Here is an 18,453-nt window from a genome sequence, read left to right on the forward strand (position 1 = left end):
CTCACTCAAAATAGCTTCAACATGCAAACACACACTAAATTTGGACTTGTCCAAATATAGACTGAAGTCAACCCGACTCACACTTAATTCAGCCAAATCACACTCTAAATCTGGACTGCACTTAACTCGGTGTATCTCTTCATGCATCACTCGACATGGATCTTGCTAGATCTCATGCATGAGTAATTACTATTTCCAACACTGCCCCTTAATTATGATTGTATGACTCAACATGACTTAACTACTTCTGCTAGGCTTACAAAAGGAATTTACTCAAACATGCCCACTAGTCTATGTCACAGCTAGGCTTACAATGATTACAATTTTTCATTTCCTTTCTTTGTTTCTTCCAGGTTCTATATCCTCCAAATTGCTTCATTCTTTGTTGCAAGTTATTGTTGTAGGAACCATATTTATTTACGTATTGTTATTGCAATTTTTTTTTACTTGTCTTGAATTTGATTTGATTCGGTCTTCGATATCTTCCTCTTCAAGGATTCTTTCAATCATGGACTGCTACCAAAACACTTCATCTTCAAACTGTGTTCTTCGCGTTGCTTCCGGTGCCTCATATCCCTGACTTTATTTCTACCTTATTTCTTGATAGAAAAATCTTATCTCTTCTTGACTCCATTGTTGAAAAAAGGTTTCAATGCATTCTTCTTTTTTTTCATAAACTTCCATATCATTCTTTTCACTTTTGTCATTAGGTACTGTTGTTTTTTTCCTGTAATCTGCATACTAAATATTATCATTCACCATTTCATTCAATATTTTATTCTATTTGTTTCTTTAAGACTCTCATCAATTTGTTCAATTGGTTTCTAAATACATTCTTTGATGAGTTCCAAATATACATCAAACTTATTAGCAACTTTGTAGAAATTCCTTGTAGATTCAAACTACTTATGTAATATTTAAAAAAAAAAAGACTTGAATCTACTCTACTCGTTGGCGGAAACAATTTAATCAATCGATAAATTACAAAGCATACAAGAGAAAGAATTCAATCAACACACTAAACAATGATTTCTTGGGGAAATCCACAACTAAAAACCCCCTCTATCTGTCTATTGCATTAGTCAGAAAATATGAGAAGATTCCAATGTTTTTCTCAAGCCCGAGCAACCTTTGCACTATCTCTATATGTCTCACTACTTCCTAGACAAGCCTAGGCCAATACTTAACGAAATTTTGACTTTCCTCGATCCCTATTTCCTTATTGTTTCCTTGGGAATTATCCCCTTATTAATTAGGGAAATTCCTCAATATGAATTGTGCAATCCTCATAGGCCTTCCTTTGACTGCATGCACCACCTATACAATTTGTATAATTTTACAACTGATATTATACTGCCCTTGAACTCAAATCTCAATTGGATAGCTCTCATATCTGACATGCATGAGTTATTTATGAGTGAATCATTAGTTAAATAGTTGAACAAATGAAGCAACACCCCACTATCTCACCTCCTACTAGTTCCTCCATCAGTTGGAACTATTTTAACTAACTTTAACTTAGTTAAACTGAATTAATTAATTACAACTCAAAATAAACTCAACCAAGGCTCCTATAAAGTAGGAGACACTCTACATGACTCAAGTTATACCCTGAACTCGAATTAATTGAGCCAACTAAGTCAAATTAACTTAGTTAACTCGTATAAGTTGTCTTGTAGTGTGGAATTACAATTTTATTCCTAATTTAATTCAGGGACAAAATTAAATCAATGTTTTCATTTTCAACACTCCCTCTCAAAAATAAAGGGATTATCGGATTCCCCAATCCTTCCTCTATGGAACTCAAATTTTTTACTTGATAGTTACTTAGTCAAGATGTCTTCATCCTATCCAATTGTAGGAATGTACTCCAACAACATGATTCTCCTTTGCACACAATCTCTTAGATGGTGATACTAGATGTCAATATGCTTGGACTGATCATGAAAAACTTGATTCTCAGAGGGTTTGATACAAATCTGATTGTCACAGTAAATCACTGTAGGACTCATCTGTTGACCAAATTACCCAACAAGGATCTTCCTCATCCTGATAGCCTCACAAGCTGCTTGACTAGCAACCACGTACTATGCTTATGTTGAATTGAGTGCAGCTGATGTTTTCTTCCCGTTGTACCAAGAAACTACTGCTAACCCAATACTGAAGATTTCCCCTGATGTGATCTTCCTGACAGATGGAATCCCTTCCCAATCTGCATCTATGAATCCATGTATCTTAACTCCCTTTTTTCGTCTATACGAAAGACCAAACTGAGTGGCACCTCTGAGGTATCTCAACACATGTTTAGCTATCTTCCAATAAAGTTTGGTTGGATTAACCATTTCTTGACTAATTTGTTTAACTTCAAAACATATGTTTGGTTGTGTGTTCACCAAATACATAAGTGAACCAACAAGTTTCTTTTAAATAGTAGCCTCCACTACTTCACCTGAAGTAGAATCTTCCTTCCTCCAATTTCTTGCTAGAGGAGTCTCCATGGGTATGTTGCTCTCCATGTGGAATTTCTTCAATCTCGTTGGCATACTTTCCCTGAGAGATAAATAGTTCCTTGTCTCCTTGACATACTTCGATTCCAAGGCAATCATTCATGAGCCCCAGGTCCTTCATCTCAAGTTCTCTTGTACGATTCTCTAGGAAATATTTGACTAGCTTCTCATCACCTACTATAATTAAAACATCGACATGTATACTCAAATTAATCATTTACATTCACCCACAATATGGTAAAGGTTTGCATTTTCTTCACTTTTGGTGAATCCTAACCTGGTGAAATAGTTGTCAATCCTGGTGTATTAAGCACAAGGTGCTTATTTGAATCCATATAGCACTCGCTTGAGTCTACACACACGTGACTCTCTATTGAAAGTGCTAGAATAGATATGATTGAAGAGTACCTTGATACTAGAGAAAAGGTATCCTCGTAATCAATTCCCTCCACCTGAGAGCACCCTATGACCACAAATCTTGCCTTGAATTTCTCAACACTCCCATCTGCTGCTTGATTTACCTTGTAAAGCCATCTGGAACTCACCACTAACTTGTCTATTAGTCTTCGGACCACTTCCCAATCATGGTTTCTGATAATGGTATCACACTCCACTACCATTGCATCAACCCATACTTTTTGCTACACTTCTTCCTCGAATGAGGGTAGCTTAATATCTACACTCTTGCTCATTAGAGACATGTAGACAGTGTACTGATATGATGACCTCCTTTACCTTCATTGTGATGCAGGTTCTGCAACATTTTCTCTAGCATCATGCATCAATATGTTAGCCTATTTGGTGCACTTCCTTCCATCTCTGTAAGTCTCGCATGAGTGGGTGATTTCACTCTCTTCTCCTCTGCATGTGGCTACTCCACATCACCGTGAGGTTCTTCCTTTGGAGCTAAAATCTCCTCATATGCATGCAGCTCAACCTCCCTCTCAAGGGAACATCTCATGGCCTTCTCTTCATCAAACTTCACATCTATACCAACCACTAGCATCATGTGGGATGGAAGGTACACCCGATAGTTGTGAGGTGTATGAGTGTACCCCACAAATATGTCTAACTCAGTTATTAATTCTATATTTTTCCTTGCGTCCTTGGCAACATGATAGTAAACTAATTAACCAAATATCATAATGTGTGCCACATCTAGTTTCTTACCAGAAAAATCTTCTTTGGTGTACTCATCCTGAGAATCCGATGAGGACTCCTATTCTGCACATATACAACTATGTTGAATACTTCAACCCACAAGTGTAATGGTAGGCTATGATCATGTAACACTGCTCGCGCAACTCCCACAATAATTGTGTTCTTCCTTTCATCCACTCCATTCTGTTATGGGTTATGGGGTGTTATTAAATATCGTGAAATTCCTTCTAATGCAAAGAAGTTCTTGAATTCATTCAACACAGATTATCCACCATTATCAATCCTAAGATCCTTCACTTTCTTGCCAGCATCTTTCTGAACAAGTGCTTTAAATTCATAAAATTTATAGAACTTCTGATCTTTCTTCTTCATGAAGAAAATCTATCACTTATGTGAGAAATAATATAAAAATATTACATAATACCTATGTGTGGATGTGGAGGCTGTCGATAATGGTCCACACGCATCCGAGTGAACTCTTTCAAGGATCGCTTATGCTCGATTGTCCTTATCATGAAAGTTGGTTTTGGTGTACTTTCCCAATGTACACCCTTTGCATGTATATCTCTCCTCTAATGCACCCTTGGGAAGTCTTGTAGATATTGGTTGCATGATATTCAAAGATCTATGATGGATATGGACCAATATTCTAATACAAATTCACCGATGTCTGGTCTCTTCACCTTCTTAGTTTTTGTGCTCAATGCTACACAATCTTCTACATCCAATTTGTAGAGGTTCTTTACCCAAACCTCGATCTGTTTCACTTGTCTTGAGGCTATGTGATGAAGGAAAGACTTTCATTTGTTAAATATCACATCATATCCATGGTCCTCCAACATAGAATGTGAAACTAAATTCTTCTTTAGACTCAGAACATACATGACATATTTTAATGTGAGAGGAGAACCTGACTCCCTCTAAAAAGTAATAGTACCGATGTCGATCATGTTATACCTTCCATCATCTCCCATCTCGATGTGCATCTGGAGGTCCTTATCCTCCAGTTCACTGAAAATTTATTTTCTTCCGGTCATATGGAATGAGGCTCCACTATCCAAATACCACACACTACCAATCATTGATGTCACCATGCAAGCAATGAGGAAGAACTCCAACTCAAATTTTGAAGCAAGAGATTCACTTGCCACTCCTCCTGAGGGCTTCTTTCCGGCCTTCTTGTGTGAACTCTTCATGGCATAGTGTCCCTTCTCATGATAGTGAAAACATTTAATATTTGGCAAGTCCTTCTTCTTGTCGCCCTGACTGGAATCCCCTTTCGATTGGGATTTATTCCCTTTCCTTTTCTTCACCTTTCCATGTAAGGAATAGTTTTCCTCATCATCATTCTTGGATGAGGTTCCATCTTATTTTCTCCACCTTATCTCTTCTTGCACCAAGTTGGACCACAAATGCTCCCAAATTTGGTAGATGCTCCCTCCCATTTATCGAATCTTGGTATTTTTTCCAGCTCTTAGGAAGGCCTAGAAGTGATACGCTGGCTAGATCATCTTCAAAAACTGTAATACCGACACTCCCAAGATCATCTTGACATTGGGTGAACTTGATCAACTATTGTGGTATTGTGTCAGCCTTATCGATCTTAATCTTGCAAAGATTGTCCTTCAGTGCCAGCTTCTTATGCTCATTGTTGTTTTGAAACAAGTCGATCAAAGATTTCCACATTGCATATGGTTTATCCTTCCCATGGATGTTTGAGACAATATGATATCAAACTCCTTATAATATGATCATTCTCACCTTTGCAACACATTTCTTCCACTTTGCTAGATCTTGAGCATCTATTATTGGAGGCTTAGGAATATCATTGCCTTTGAATTCCTTCAACTTGTTGTCTTCCAACACTACCTCGATCTTGCCCTTCCAATAATTATAGTTTGAACTACCCTCAAGGACATATTCGACTCTTAGTCCGTAGAATGACATCCCACTAACTCTGAAGAATGATACTACAAATTTGATTTAACTTGTAAATTACAAACTCGTATTCTCCTCTTCTAGAGAGATTTCTTCTATGATACCATGTAGACATTCCTTATAGATTCAAACTGCTTATGTAATTTTCTAAGAAAAAAGACTTGAATCTACTCTACTCATCAGCAAAAAAAAATTAATTAATCAAGAAATCATGAAGCATACAAGGAAAACAATTCGATCAACACATTACACAATGATTTCCTAGGGAAAGCCACAACTAAAAACCCCTTCTATCTATATATTGCATTAGTGGGAAAATATGAGAAGATTACAATGATTTGTTAAAGCCTGAACAACCTCTACACTATCTCTATTTGTCTCATTGCTTCCTAGACAAGCCCATGCCAATACTTAACAAAAATTTGGCTTTTTGTTACAGGTCTATTTAGGCACATCATTCCTGACATTCAGATTAGTACAATTAGGGCTCATCAAACCCTAATTCAGTTGTTGCATGCCCTAGACAAGTCATCTCATTGAATTCTTCCATTCATATAAATTTCCTAGCCTGAGGCCTTGCTGAAATGCCTCCTTGGCACACCAGCGTAGCCTTGGTCAGGGGTAACTACACTGCAGTGCACTTAGGCCCTCTTTGACCTGTCCTGGGCAAGATTGAGTGAAATTTGCATAGGGTTCTGGGAATATTTCTTGATTCTAGATAATTCTAGAAGCATCCCATCTCTTATCTCCTCCTATGAGTTCGAATTTAGATAGGCTAAGGATCCATTAACCTCTTATCCTCTCATCCCTTGCTCCATGGAAACTAACTCCAAGTTTGGAAGGCCATTCAATACCCTCATTCATGAAAAAACCACCTCCATTTCCCTATAAATTGGGCACTCATCATAGTGATTAGGAGGCTAGAATCTAAACTTTGTAAGGAAATTTTTTTGGTTTGAGATTTGAGTTCATGTCAAGCAATGTTATGTTGCTGGATTGGTGTGCTTTTTATGTGGCGATGGTTGGACTGAAGCTAGAGGGGTGACACATGATCAAACTGTATTGGGTGAAACTCTTCCTTCTACATTAATAAATTGTTTATTCCTTTTCCCATATTCTTGTTCATATCTATGATGATTATGTGCTTCAATGTCTTCAGTTCCATTGGTTTATAATAGATAGATCATGTATGCTTTGATCTTTCTTGTTTCTGTTTCTATTGACACAGGTACCAACTAAGCGGATGTAGTTCAAGTGGGAGTGACGAGAGTAATTCAAAGGGGATCAAGGAAGTGAAATACTACAAATTTGTTCCTTCATCTCATCTATCTACTATAGGAAAAGGTTAAACTATTGTCTTTACGAGGATCTAAGATGCATGAGTTATTTACGAGTGAATCATCAGTTAACTATTTGAACATATGACGCAACACCCCATTTTCATACCTTCCACTAGTTCCTTCGTCAATTAGAACTAGATTAACAGACTTTAACTCAATTAAACTGAATTAATTAATTAGAACTCCAAATAAAATCAACAAGGGCCCCTATAAAGTAGGAGACATTCTACATGACTCAAGTTTAGCCCTCAAATCGAATTAACTAAGCCAACTATTGAAAATTATATATTACATAGCAATGGAACACATAAAATATTGTAAAAACATAAACATAGAAAACACATAAAACAAGAGAGACATATATATACGTGATTCACCTAATTTGGGTTACTTCCATGGAGAAATAACTTATCCTTCCTTTATATTATCTAGCAAAATGAAGAGATACAACCTATAGCAGATCTGCTATAATTTCCTCTTCGCTCTCACACAATCTCCTCTCTCTTTCTTGCTTAGAATACTCATATACACAACCATAATACAATTACCTGATATGTAGTGAGATGTTGCCTTCTAGGGAAAAAAACATAAATTAAACATAACTTTTACCATCAGATCATCTGCCTAATTAACGTCTCATATTGACTACGAAATTACAATATTTTACAAAACAATTTTACATCTACTTTGTAGCTTCGAGGGGGCTTCCCCTGAACCCTCACCGGCAGGGCAGGGGGGCTCTAAACTGCTGGCATTGTCATCCCATTAGGAACTGGGGTCCAACATAGAGATATCGTTGAATAAAGAATATACTCAGGCTCCACACTCAACACCAACTAAGTCAAATTATCTTAGTTAACTCATACAAGTTATCTTGTGATGTGAAATTACAATTTTATTCATAATTTAGGTCAAGGACAAAATTAAGTCAGGGGTTTTTTGTTGCATTTTCATCACAATTTATTTTTAACTTCTTCTCCCATGCTATTTTGAACACTTGCGTATTCAAAATGAATGTTAAAAACATCTTTCCTATGCTCTCAGTGAGAGCTTCCTTCTCTACATCTTCCTTATATGCCTTCTTTTCCACTCTTTTACAAACCTATTCTACTTCAAACAAGTTGTATTCCCCTCACCTTCCTTACACAAGTGGGCTTCTCTCACCAAATAACAACATATCCATGTGTTCCTTTTGTAGCATCATGCGCAACCGTTCATCACCATTAAATGGTTTGTCATCAAATTTAACATAAACAATTCCAATTGTTGGATCCACCAAACCACTTGTTTTTCTATTGATAGCTTTATCTATGCCAAACCCAGTTGTTGTTTATTCACACACTGCTTCATGAGTTGTTCCAACTGTTTCATAACTTTCTTCTACAGGGGCAGCTTCAACCTTCAATTCTTTATGAAACATGGCACTTACCATATTGCCACGAACAATTCCTATTTCACAAATTTCATTACCATAATGTTCATCCACCCTATGATGGGATATCCAAGCATGCATGTGCTCATTGAAAATTCTAAACTCATCAACTACGACTGGATTCACTAATCCACATCTCACTTTTTAGTAATCATCCACATGTGTTCCATCACAGTGGGATTCACCATCAATTTCACCATCCACGTTACAGTGCAGTTCTTGAGCATTTATATGCTCTTCCTCTATTTCACACATAGAGTCTTCAACTTCTCTCTCTCCAATCTTTGCTGCATCTTCTTCATCCATATACAAGTCTACATAATGGGTTTCACTTTTATAGTCTTCATGACCATCATCCACTTTTCAGTGGAATTATCCAAGCTCTATTGCATTCTCAGAGTCTTAATCATCTATTTTCGGATCTGCCACTGACTTCTTTGCCTATGGCATAACCTGTTGTTGCAAGTCACTCCCCCTTGCACCAAATTCTTCTTCCAAGATCTTCCATGCTTCCTTTGAAGTTGTATTTTTTCTACATTGCACAAAAACGCCTCATCCAATCTCTGTCTTATAAAATCCAATGCTAAAGCATCACATACTTCATCGTATGGCTTATTAGACTCGTACTCAATTAACTCTTTAACTCGAAGAAAATTTAGCATTTTGATAACCGGATGATCAAAATATTTACCACTAAAAATAGGAGGTGGTAGCAGATCAAAGCTACATCAATCAACCTCATTTTCTTCGTTGACGTCTACTAGACTTCTCAGTTCCTTGGCTGCAACCTAAAGCTCTCTAAACATGGCAACGATCTCTGCCTCTTCGTTGTGATTCCTTTTCTTAATCTTCTTCAGTTGTAAATTGCGACCCATTATTGTTGTATTTCCTCTGTATTATAACTTTTTTCCTAATTGTGTGAGGCTATTTTCTATATCACCCCTCGAAAAAAAAAAAAATTCAATATGCACCCCAATAAAACACAATCTTCATCCAAAACATTATCATGCTTAACACAACACACAAAAAAAATGATAAATAATCTCACCTTTTCGATACCCTAAATTCACTTTCCAAATATTTGTTTTTTAAATCTCCTTTTTAAAATTCACACTCTAAAATTCTCACAAAAATAAATTCTTTATACCATGCAAACTTTTCAAATCTCTACCATGCAACTTTTCTTATTTTCTAAAACTTGGAAAACTTTAACCTTTCTACACTGTTTTAAGAACATTATAAGACTTTGATCCCTTCTTTCATATAATAAGCGGTCCTCACATATCATATAACTTCAACAAAAGGATAACCCCATGTGACCTACTAAAACTTTGGTAAGAAAGGGTTTGACCTTCATATTTGCTAACCGACTTGCTCAACGGATTTTGCCTTTGTTTTTTCTAACTCGGCGGGAAGCATGTGAGGTTGCGTGCTAACGCCTTGGTCGACAGAAAAGCTCTGCGTTAGTTCGAAAGATAACGCGGTGCTTTCTAACACCTTCATGTGTTATAACACGCTGTATACATTCTGCAAGGTGCATTATAGCATCAACCAAGGGAAAAACTGTTTTTCTCGTTTTTCACATGTTAACTATTGTATTGTATAATTAAATAAGTTTTCGGTTAATAATTTTACAACGAAGAAGAGAGAATTAATACTTAAATAAAAAGGTAGAATAACTTTTATATTATGTTTGAGTCGTAGTAATTTATGGTGATTTTTGCTCAGGCCATTAATTATTTCAACCACTTAATATACCCATTAAATTCAAGGTAGTGAGATATGGTGAATTCAACCTCTTACCTGCAATCAAATCTAGATGCCGCTTAATCAATTGAGTTCGGTAAGTTATTCATATGAGCAGATATCTGAACACTAATACCTAATTTCATTGCGCTAGGTGTCGCTCAGTGGAATTATATATTTTTTTGATACATTGTATATAAAAAAATGTACCATATATTACTTGAATATTTGTTTTGGAATTAAATATATATGCCACGAAGATTTACATGGGAAACACGATTATGTCGTATACTATTTATATTTCGTTTGTATAAATTTATGTTTATTTATATTTAGCTTTATTTTTAAAAGAAAAGAAAATATATCTTTTATGTAGTCACTCCAACCATTCAATGTGTGGCTATTCCAATATAGGACGTACCCATGGCTTTCATAATCCACCTTATATTTACGCCGTAAGGTGTTTCTCTCTGGGAAGAACTCCCTTATATGTCACCGTGTCCTATTTTCGACCATTGATCTGATGTGTTCGACGATTAAAAGAGATTGTGCCGTTGGATCAGATCATTATAGTTGGAATTTTAATCAGCGCTGGTTGAACTCCCTGTTTATCTCATGCTGGAGAGATTACCCGCTCGAAACCCTTCGCACGCAGTAGTGATGGCTTCGCTGGAGTTTCGATTTCCTTGGCATCTTCTGAATTTTCTATAGTTATCTGTAGACAAATTTCCTGGCTGCCTGCTCAGTTTGAAAATCCCAATTCAGTGCGCTTCAATTTTCTGTCCGAGTGCAAAGATCTGCGGGCCCTGAGCGGAATTTTGGATTCCCTCAAATCTGAGGGTTTTGTTTTGCCATTCAGTACCCGCAAACAACTTTGCTCTCAGCTGCTCCGCCGAGCCCTTAACGCCAATTCCGTTGTCGAGGCCCAGAGTTTGGTGGATTACGCCAAATGCGTTGTAGATTTCAATTTTCATGCCCTCAGGGAAGCAATGTTCGAATTAGGGTTTGGCAAATCCTCGAATGAGAAGATGCTTTATGTTGTGGAGGAGAAGATTTGCAGCTCCATTTTCGATCAAGATCGTCTTTTAGAGGTATTTAATTTACCTCATTTAAGGTTCAGGATTGAATTTTAAAGTTCAGTAGAGATCGACCAGGTTCGTGATTCATATCTTAGAATTTAAACTGCAACGATAGGTTGGGGTTCATGATTTCGGTTTTAAGGATCCATTAACATTGTGTTTAGAGTATAAATGATGTATTTTAAACTGCATATCTGACTTAGGAGTCTAGGGTTTAGACTTGAGAACGCCAATAGCAAACGGCTCTGTTCTAGAGTGCAGGTTTTAGATTTTATAATTCGAAGGTAGCCGAGTGTTAACGTTTAGGATTTATTATTAAAAATGGGTGTTTAGGGTTTAGCGTTTAACGTTTATGTTCAGAAGTTAATGGTTATTTCATTTTGGAGATTTTTAGTATGTGCTGGAGAAAGAGGCAAAGGAGGAGGAGGAAGCTTTGATGAAGTCTAGACCAGCAATTTATCTTGAAAATGGATTGCAATCTAAAGATTCAGAGACCAGGTTGTTGGCACTTAAATTGGCATGCTCCTGCTGCTTCAATTCCAGACTCATTTTTTTCAGGCTTCTACCTATATTTGAGACGGCACTCTATCATGAGGATTGTTCCATGCGTGAATACGTGCTGGCATGTCTGATGGATTTGATCTTTATCCACCATTCAACTATTCCTTTACAAACTGTCTTCCATTTTATTTCCCCCTTCCTGTGTGCTCCAACACCTACCCTTCAGCTTGCGGCTGTTATTGGTTGCAGTAAGTTCTGTTCATCTGTGTCTAGAATACATTTGTTTTGATGCCACATTTTTGTGCCTCTTTCTTCTACATACTTATTTTGTTTTTTTTGGTTTGATAACCTAGGTATAGGATCTGCTTTGGCATCCTACTTGTTTTTATACTGATGTGCTTTTAAAGTCCGATTTACCTGCTTTTTTGTTCATTGGTTTCAGATTAATAAAATTATCAAATCTTATCTTTTTCCTCACGTTAGAATTTTGATGAAATTGATAGTGTTCATAATATTTCCAGGGCGCCTTCTCCTGTATGATTGCTTCCCAGACGAAACAGAGTGCTTATTGAGTATAATGCTTCAGCGCCATGTTTATAGGCTCCCGGATTACTGTTCCCTGTGAGTATCTCCACTCTTAATTGAGAGCCACGAGAAATTGTTTGTCAACTTTGGATTCCTATCTAAGTGAAATCTGTTATGCATCAGCACAAGTGCTAAGAATGAAGAGTAGACTGACAAAATAGTCAGCCTGCAAGCATGGAACAATTTCAACAAGTAGGTTTTTACTATTTCATTCATTTGACATCTTGAGAATGGGCACCATACTGTAATCGGTAATAGGGCCTTGGAAGGGTATTAAAGGTGACAGATGCCACAACCAAGTATACTGATAAAATCCTTGATGTATCTCGGGGCACTGTGTACATTATATGTATCTTCATATAGGTACAAAGGATTGCATTTGCACCATTTTGAAACTGTTTTATATTTTAGACCCGGTGCCATCTGAGAAATGGACCAAGTTGAGTATCATGATGTATATTTTGTATAACTACGACACATTTGGTGTGGGACTGGCTCTCTTTCCCAAGGGTAATAATCAAATTGTGAATCTCTCCTTACAGAAAGTTTAAAGCCCTGGTTGCCCTTGTGTTGCACACAGATAGGGCAGTCCTCAGACAATTTAATTACCTGCACTAACAGAATTCACAGAAATGGCAGCCTGAATCAGTTATATACGTTCTTTCAAAAATATATGGATTTAATAATGCAAATGAGTGCTTGGTTTATCTCACCTTTGGCACACATTTGAAACAAAATAAGTGGCTACATGCTAATTGCTTCGGCTCCACAATGGCATCTGCACATAGATTTATGGGTAGAAGTTTCAGATTTTGTTGTCTGTTGTTAGAATACAGATAAATCATTGAAATAACAATGTAAAAAAAATGAATATTCTAAGTACCCAGGCATATAGAACAAGTAAGTTCCTTATCGATAGCAGATTTTGATGATGCTTCTGTTAAAACTTTGGAAATAGTGGGCATGTTCCCCATTGTTTTCTCTGTAGTATATAATATTGTTTTAATACCATTGGATCCATTAAGATTTGAAAATGGACTCTCTGGAAGGTTATGTCCATAGCTGTTGCAAGGAAATAAACTCACTGATCATTACCTTTTTATAATAATCACCAAAATAAAACAAAGTAGCTTCTATTCAACTACTTCCAAGAACCCATTATTGACAGCTTGTTTTCTAAGTAAATCTTTTTCATGTTCTTTATTTTACAGAACTGCAGATTGTGGATGATGGTCTCTACTTTTCTTGATCATCATTGTCCCGCTTAGGCTCATCTTCGTTATTCTCCAGTACCTCAAGCAGGTACCCAAGATGATCGGTTGAAGGAAACTTGTTGAGATCTGCATAAGAGGATGAATGAAATTACTTAAATGCAAAGTGACGGTCTCTAGAAAACATGTCTTGAATAAGTGGGTATCCTAGGTTTACGTTTTGATGCCTTGGATTCTATTTCAGACTGTGGGAATCCATTAGTGAATCTATTCTCGAGGGGGTGAGAAACAACAATAGGTAGTGATGTTGTAGGTACATTTGGGTAAATATCCATTTCTTTCTTTACACCAGCTCTTTCTTTAGGAAAATAAATGTCATTTATAATCAAGCCTTCATAAAACTAGCTGCTATCATATTTCAGGTATCTAGCTCTAGAATATTTCATGTATGGCAAGGTTAATGAGAAGATGGACGTGTATTCCTTTGGAGTAGTTCTTCTAGAGCTAATAACTGGAAGAAAACCAATCAATGACAAGAATCCTAAAGGCCAAGAAAGCTTGGTTATGTGGGTAGGGCTCTAGTGTCCTTGCTTGTTTTGTATTTGATAATTTTGGATTCATTTGGTTTCTTTGTCTTGGTTCAGAATCTTAATCTCTTGTAAATTTCAAAATTTGTGCAAGGCCATTACTGGCAGCTGGCTCTGTAAAAGAACTTGCAGATCCACTTTTGGAAGATGCTTATGACATGAGGAAGATGAAGAGAATGGTCATTTGTGCAGCATGTTGTCTGAGACAGGCAGCTCAGTTTTGACCTCGAATGAACAGAGTAATCACTCTTATTCTCATTAGTTGCATATATATGTTTCAGTTTCTGATGTCAAATTTAGTTGCTTGAAGACATTTCCTTTCCTGTGAGGAGTTAGTGCTAGAATTGTTTTTTCCCATAACAAAGAATGGCACATGAAATATCGAGTTGATATCCTTCTGACATAGAGTAAAGGGTGTTTAGACCTAGTGTTTAGGGTTGTAATCTAAACATTTGTTTAGTAGTTCAATTTGTGAAATCATCACCCTTAAACAGGTTAGCCCTAAATGCTGATGGTGGATTATGGCAAAATATTCAAAGCCTCAATTACCAATAATCTCTTTTTCCATTAATGAAATATAATATTCTTTGAATATTAGCAAAAGAGATTACATCGTATCTCAAACCAAAGCTTCAGTATGCAAATTAACCCTCCCTGAATAGGCAAGAAGAGCCAGCTGCGGTATCATCAAGGTAAGAATGCTTTGTGGAAGGTGGGTCAGATGGTACGCAGAAGAGATGTTGAGATTCATTCTGTCCCTTCAGTGGCTGCAAAAAGTGGATGACAGTTAATTTACCAATCGTTTTAACCATGTAACAAAGGTGCTCAATGTGCTTTAGTCATGGGGTGTTTTGTGATAGCCAGAGGGAGGCCTAAAGTCTCAACTCAACTATGCCTTTTCCACCACACACTCACTTGTTGATACATATCATGAAAATACTTGTAACTACTAACGCATTCAGTTTCTGCAGCAAACCCAATGACAGAAAGTTTCAAAAGAGAACCGTGCAGAACAATATCTTTTTCTTGCACTACAAAATTGTGGTGCCTGAGTGCAGGTCAACCCAGCATGTGATAATTGTACGTGTGTTAATTGGTCTGTGAATTGAAGAATCTAATTTCTATCTATATATGTGTCCCACAAAGTCCATTCAAACAAATAATATATCACCAAATATGATTCATCCACATAAAAATCACCATCAGCACCAAATGTATGAAAGTTGTATACACATCATGTGAAAAATCTTTTCGTCATTCATTGTACTATCCAAAGACTTTTTATAACAAATGATACTTTCAGCCACAATGAAAGGGAGCTTTTCCATAATTCTTCTATGCTTTTTTGTTTTCTATACACATTTTTCTATACTGAAGAATTACAACTTGATCACGGCTATAGTTGTTTTCTAAAACTGCAAGTCATAGCAATAGTAGCAGCAGTAGTTCACTAGACTAGGTAATAATTATTCCCTAGGTTAAAATACCCAACACTTTTCCTGTAAACTATCCTTTTTTTGGCATCTTTTGAATTTTCTATAGTTATCTGTAGACAAATTTCCTGGTTGCCCGCTCAGTTTGAAAATCCCAATTCAGTGGGGATGCAGATCTCAGTCGGAAAAAACAAAATATAAATCAGGCCCCAGGGCAGAACCTTGATGTATCCCGGGGCACTGTGTACATTATCTGTATCTTCATATAGGTACAAAGGATTGCATTTGCACCATTTTCAAATTGTTTTATATTTTAGACCCGGTGCCATCTGAGAAATGGACCAAGCTGAGTATCATGATGTATATTTTGTATAACTATGACACATTTGGTGTGGGACTGGCTCTCTTTCCCAAGGGTGATAATCAAATTGTAAATCTCTCCTTGTAGAAAGTTTAAAGACCTGGTTGCCCTTGTGTTGCACACAGATAGGGCACTCCTAAGACAATTTAATTACCTGCACCAACAGAATTCACAGAAATGGCAGCCTGAATCAGTTATATATGTTCTTTCAAAAATATATTTATTTAATAATGCAAATGAGTGCTTGGTTTATCTCACCTTTGGCACACATTTGAAACAAAATAAGTGGCTACACGGTAATTGCATCAACTCCACAACGACATCTGCACATATATTTATGGGTAGAAGTTTCAGATTTTGTTCTCTGTTGTTAGAATACAGATAAATCATTGAAATAACAATCTAAAAAAAATGAATATTCTAAGTACCCAAGCATATAGAACAAGTAAGTTCCTTATCGATAGCAGATGTTGATGATGCTTGTGTTAAAACTTTGGAAATAGTGGGCATGTTCCCCATTGTTTTCTCTGTAGTATATAATATTGTTTTAAAACCATTGGATCCATTAAGATTTGAAAATGGACTCTCTGGAAGGTTATGTCCATAGCTGTTGCAAGGAAAGAAACTCACTGATCATTACCTTTTTATAATAATCACCAAAACAAAACAAAGTAGCTTCTATTCAACTACTTCCAGGAACCCATTATTGACAGCTTGTTTTCTAAGTCAAATCTTTTTCATGTTCTTTATTTTACATAACTGCAGACTGTGGATGAGGGTCTCTACCTTTCTTGATCATCATTATCCCGCTTAGGCTCATCTTCGTTATTCTTCAGTACCTCAAGCAGGTACCCAAGATGATCGGTTGAATGAAACTTGTTGAGATCTGCGTAAGAGGATGAATGAAATTACTTAAATGAAAAGTGACAGTCTCTAGAGAACATGTCTTGAATAAGTCTTGAATAAGAATGAAGAGTAGACTGACAAAATAGTCAGCCTGCAAGCATGGAACAATTTCAACCAGTAGGTTTTTACTATTTCATTCATTTGACAGCTTGAGAATGGGCACCATACTGTAATCGGTAATAGGGCCTTGGAAGGGTATTAAAGGTGACAGATGCCACAACCAAGTATACTGATAAAATCCTTGATGTATCTCGGGGCACTCCTCAGACAATTTAATTACCTGCACCAACAAAATTCACAGAAATGGCAGCCTGAATCAGTTATATATGTTCTTTCAAAAATATATTGATTTAATAATGCAAATGAGTGCTTGGTTTATCTCACCTTTGGCACACATTTGAAACAAAATAAGTGGCTACACGCTAATTGCTTCGGCTCCACAACGGCATCTGCACATAGATTTATGGGTAGAAGTTTCAGATTTTGTTGTCTGTTGTTAGAATACAGATAAATCATTGAAATAACAATGTAAAAAAAACGAATATTCTAAGTACCCAGGCATATAGAACAAGTAAGTTCCTTATCGATAGCAGATGTCGATGATGCTTGTGTTAAAACTTTGGAAATAGTGGGCATGTTCCCCATTGTTTTCTCTGTAGTATATAATATTGTTTTAATACCATTGGATCCATTAAGATTTGAAAATGGACTCTCTGGAAGGTTATGTCCATAGTTGTTGCAAGGAAAGAAACTCACTGATCATTACCTTTTTATAATAATCACCAAAACAAAACAAAGTAGCTTCTATTCAACTACTTCGAGGAACCCATTATTGACAGCTTGTTTTCTAAGTAAAATCTTTGTCATGTTCTTTATTTTACAGAACTGCAGATTGTGGATGACGGTCTCTACCTTTCTTGATCATCATTGTCTCGCTTAGGCTCATCTTCATTATTCTCCAGTACCTCAAGCAGGTACCCAAATTGATCGGTTGAAGGAAACTTGTTGAGATCTACATAAGAGGATGAATGAAATTACTTAAATGCAAAGTGACAGTCTTTAGAGAACATGTCTTGAATAAGTGGGTATCCTAGGTTTACCTTTTGATGCCTTGGATTCTATTTCAAACTGTGGGAATCCATTAGTGAATCTATTCTCGAGGGGGTGAGAAACAATAATAGGTAGTGATGTTGCAGGTACATTTGGGTAAATATCCATTTCTTTCTTTACACCAGCTCTTTCCTTAGGAAAATAAATGGCATTTATAATCAAGCCTTCATAAAACTAGCTGCTATCATATTTCAGGTATTTGGTTCTAGAATATTTCATGTATGGCAAGGTTAATGAGAAGATGGACGTGTATTACTTTGGAGTAGTTCTTCTATAGCTAATAACTGGAAGAAAACCAATCAATGACAAGAATCCTAAAGGCCAAGAAAGCTTGGTTATGTGGGTAGGGCTCTAGTGTCCTTGTTTGTTTTGTATTTGATAATTTTGGATTCTTTTGGTTTCTTTGTCTTGGTTCAGAATCTTAATCTCTTGTAAATTTCAAAATTTAGGCAAGGCTTCTTGTTTTGTATTTGATAATTTTGGATTCTTTTGGTTTCTTTGTCTTGGTTCAGAATCTTGATCTGTTGTAAATTTCAAAATTTAGGCAAGGCCATTA

The sequence above is a fragment of the Pinus tabuliformis genome, chromosome 3_2 (assembly GCF_031772625.1).
Source record: "Pinus tabuliformis cultivar Carrire ecotype Pingquan chromosome 3_2, CPIR1, whole genome shotgun sequence".
NCBI lineage: Eukaryota > Viridiplantae > Streptophyta > Pinopsida > Pinales > Pinaceae > Pinus > Pinus tabuliformis.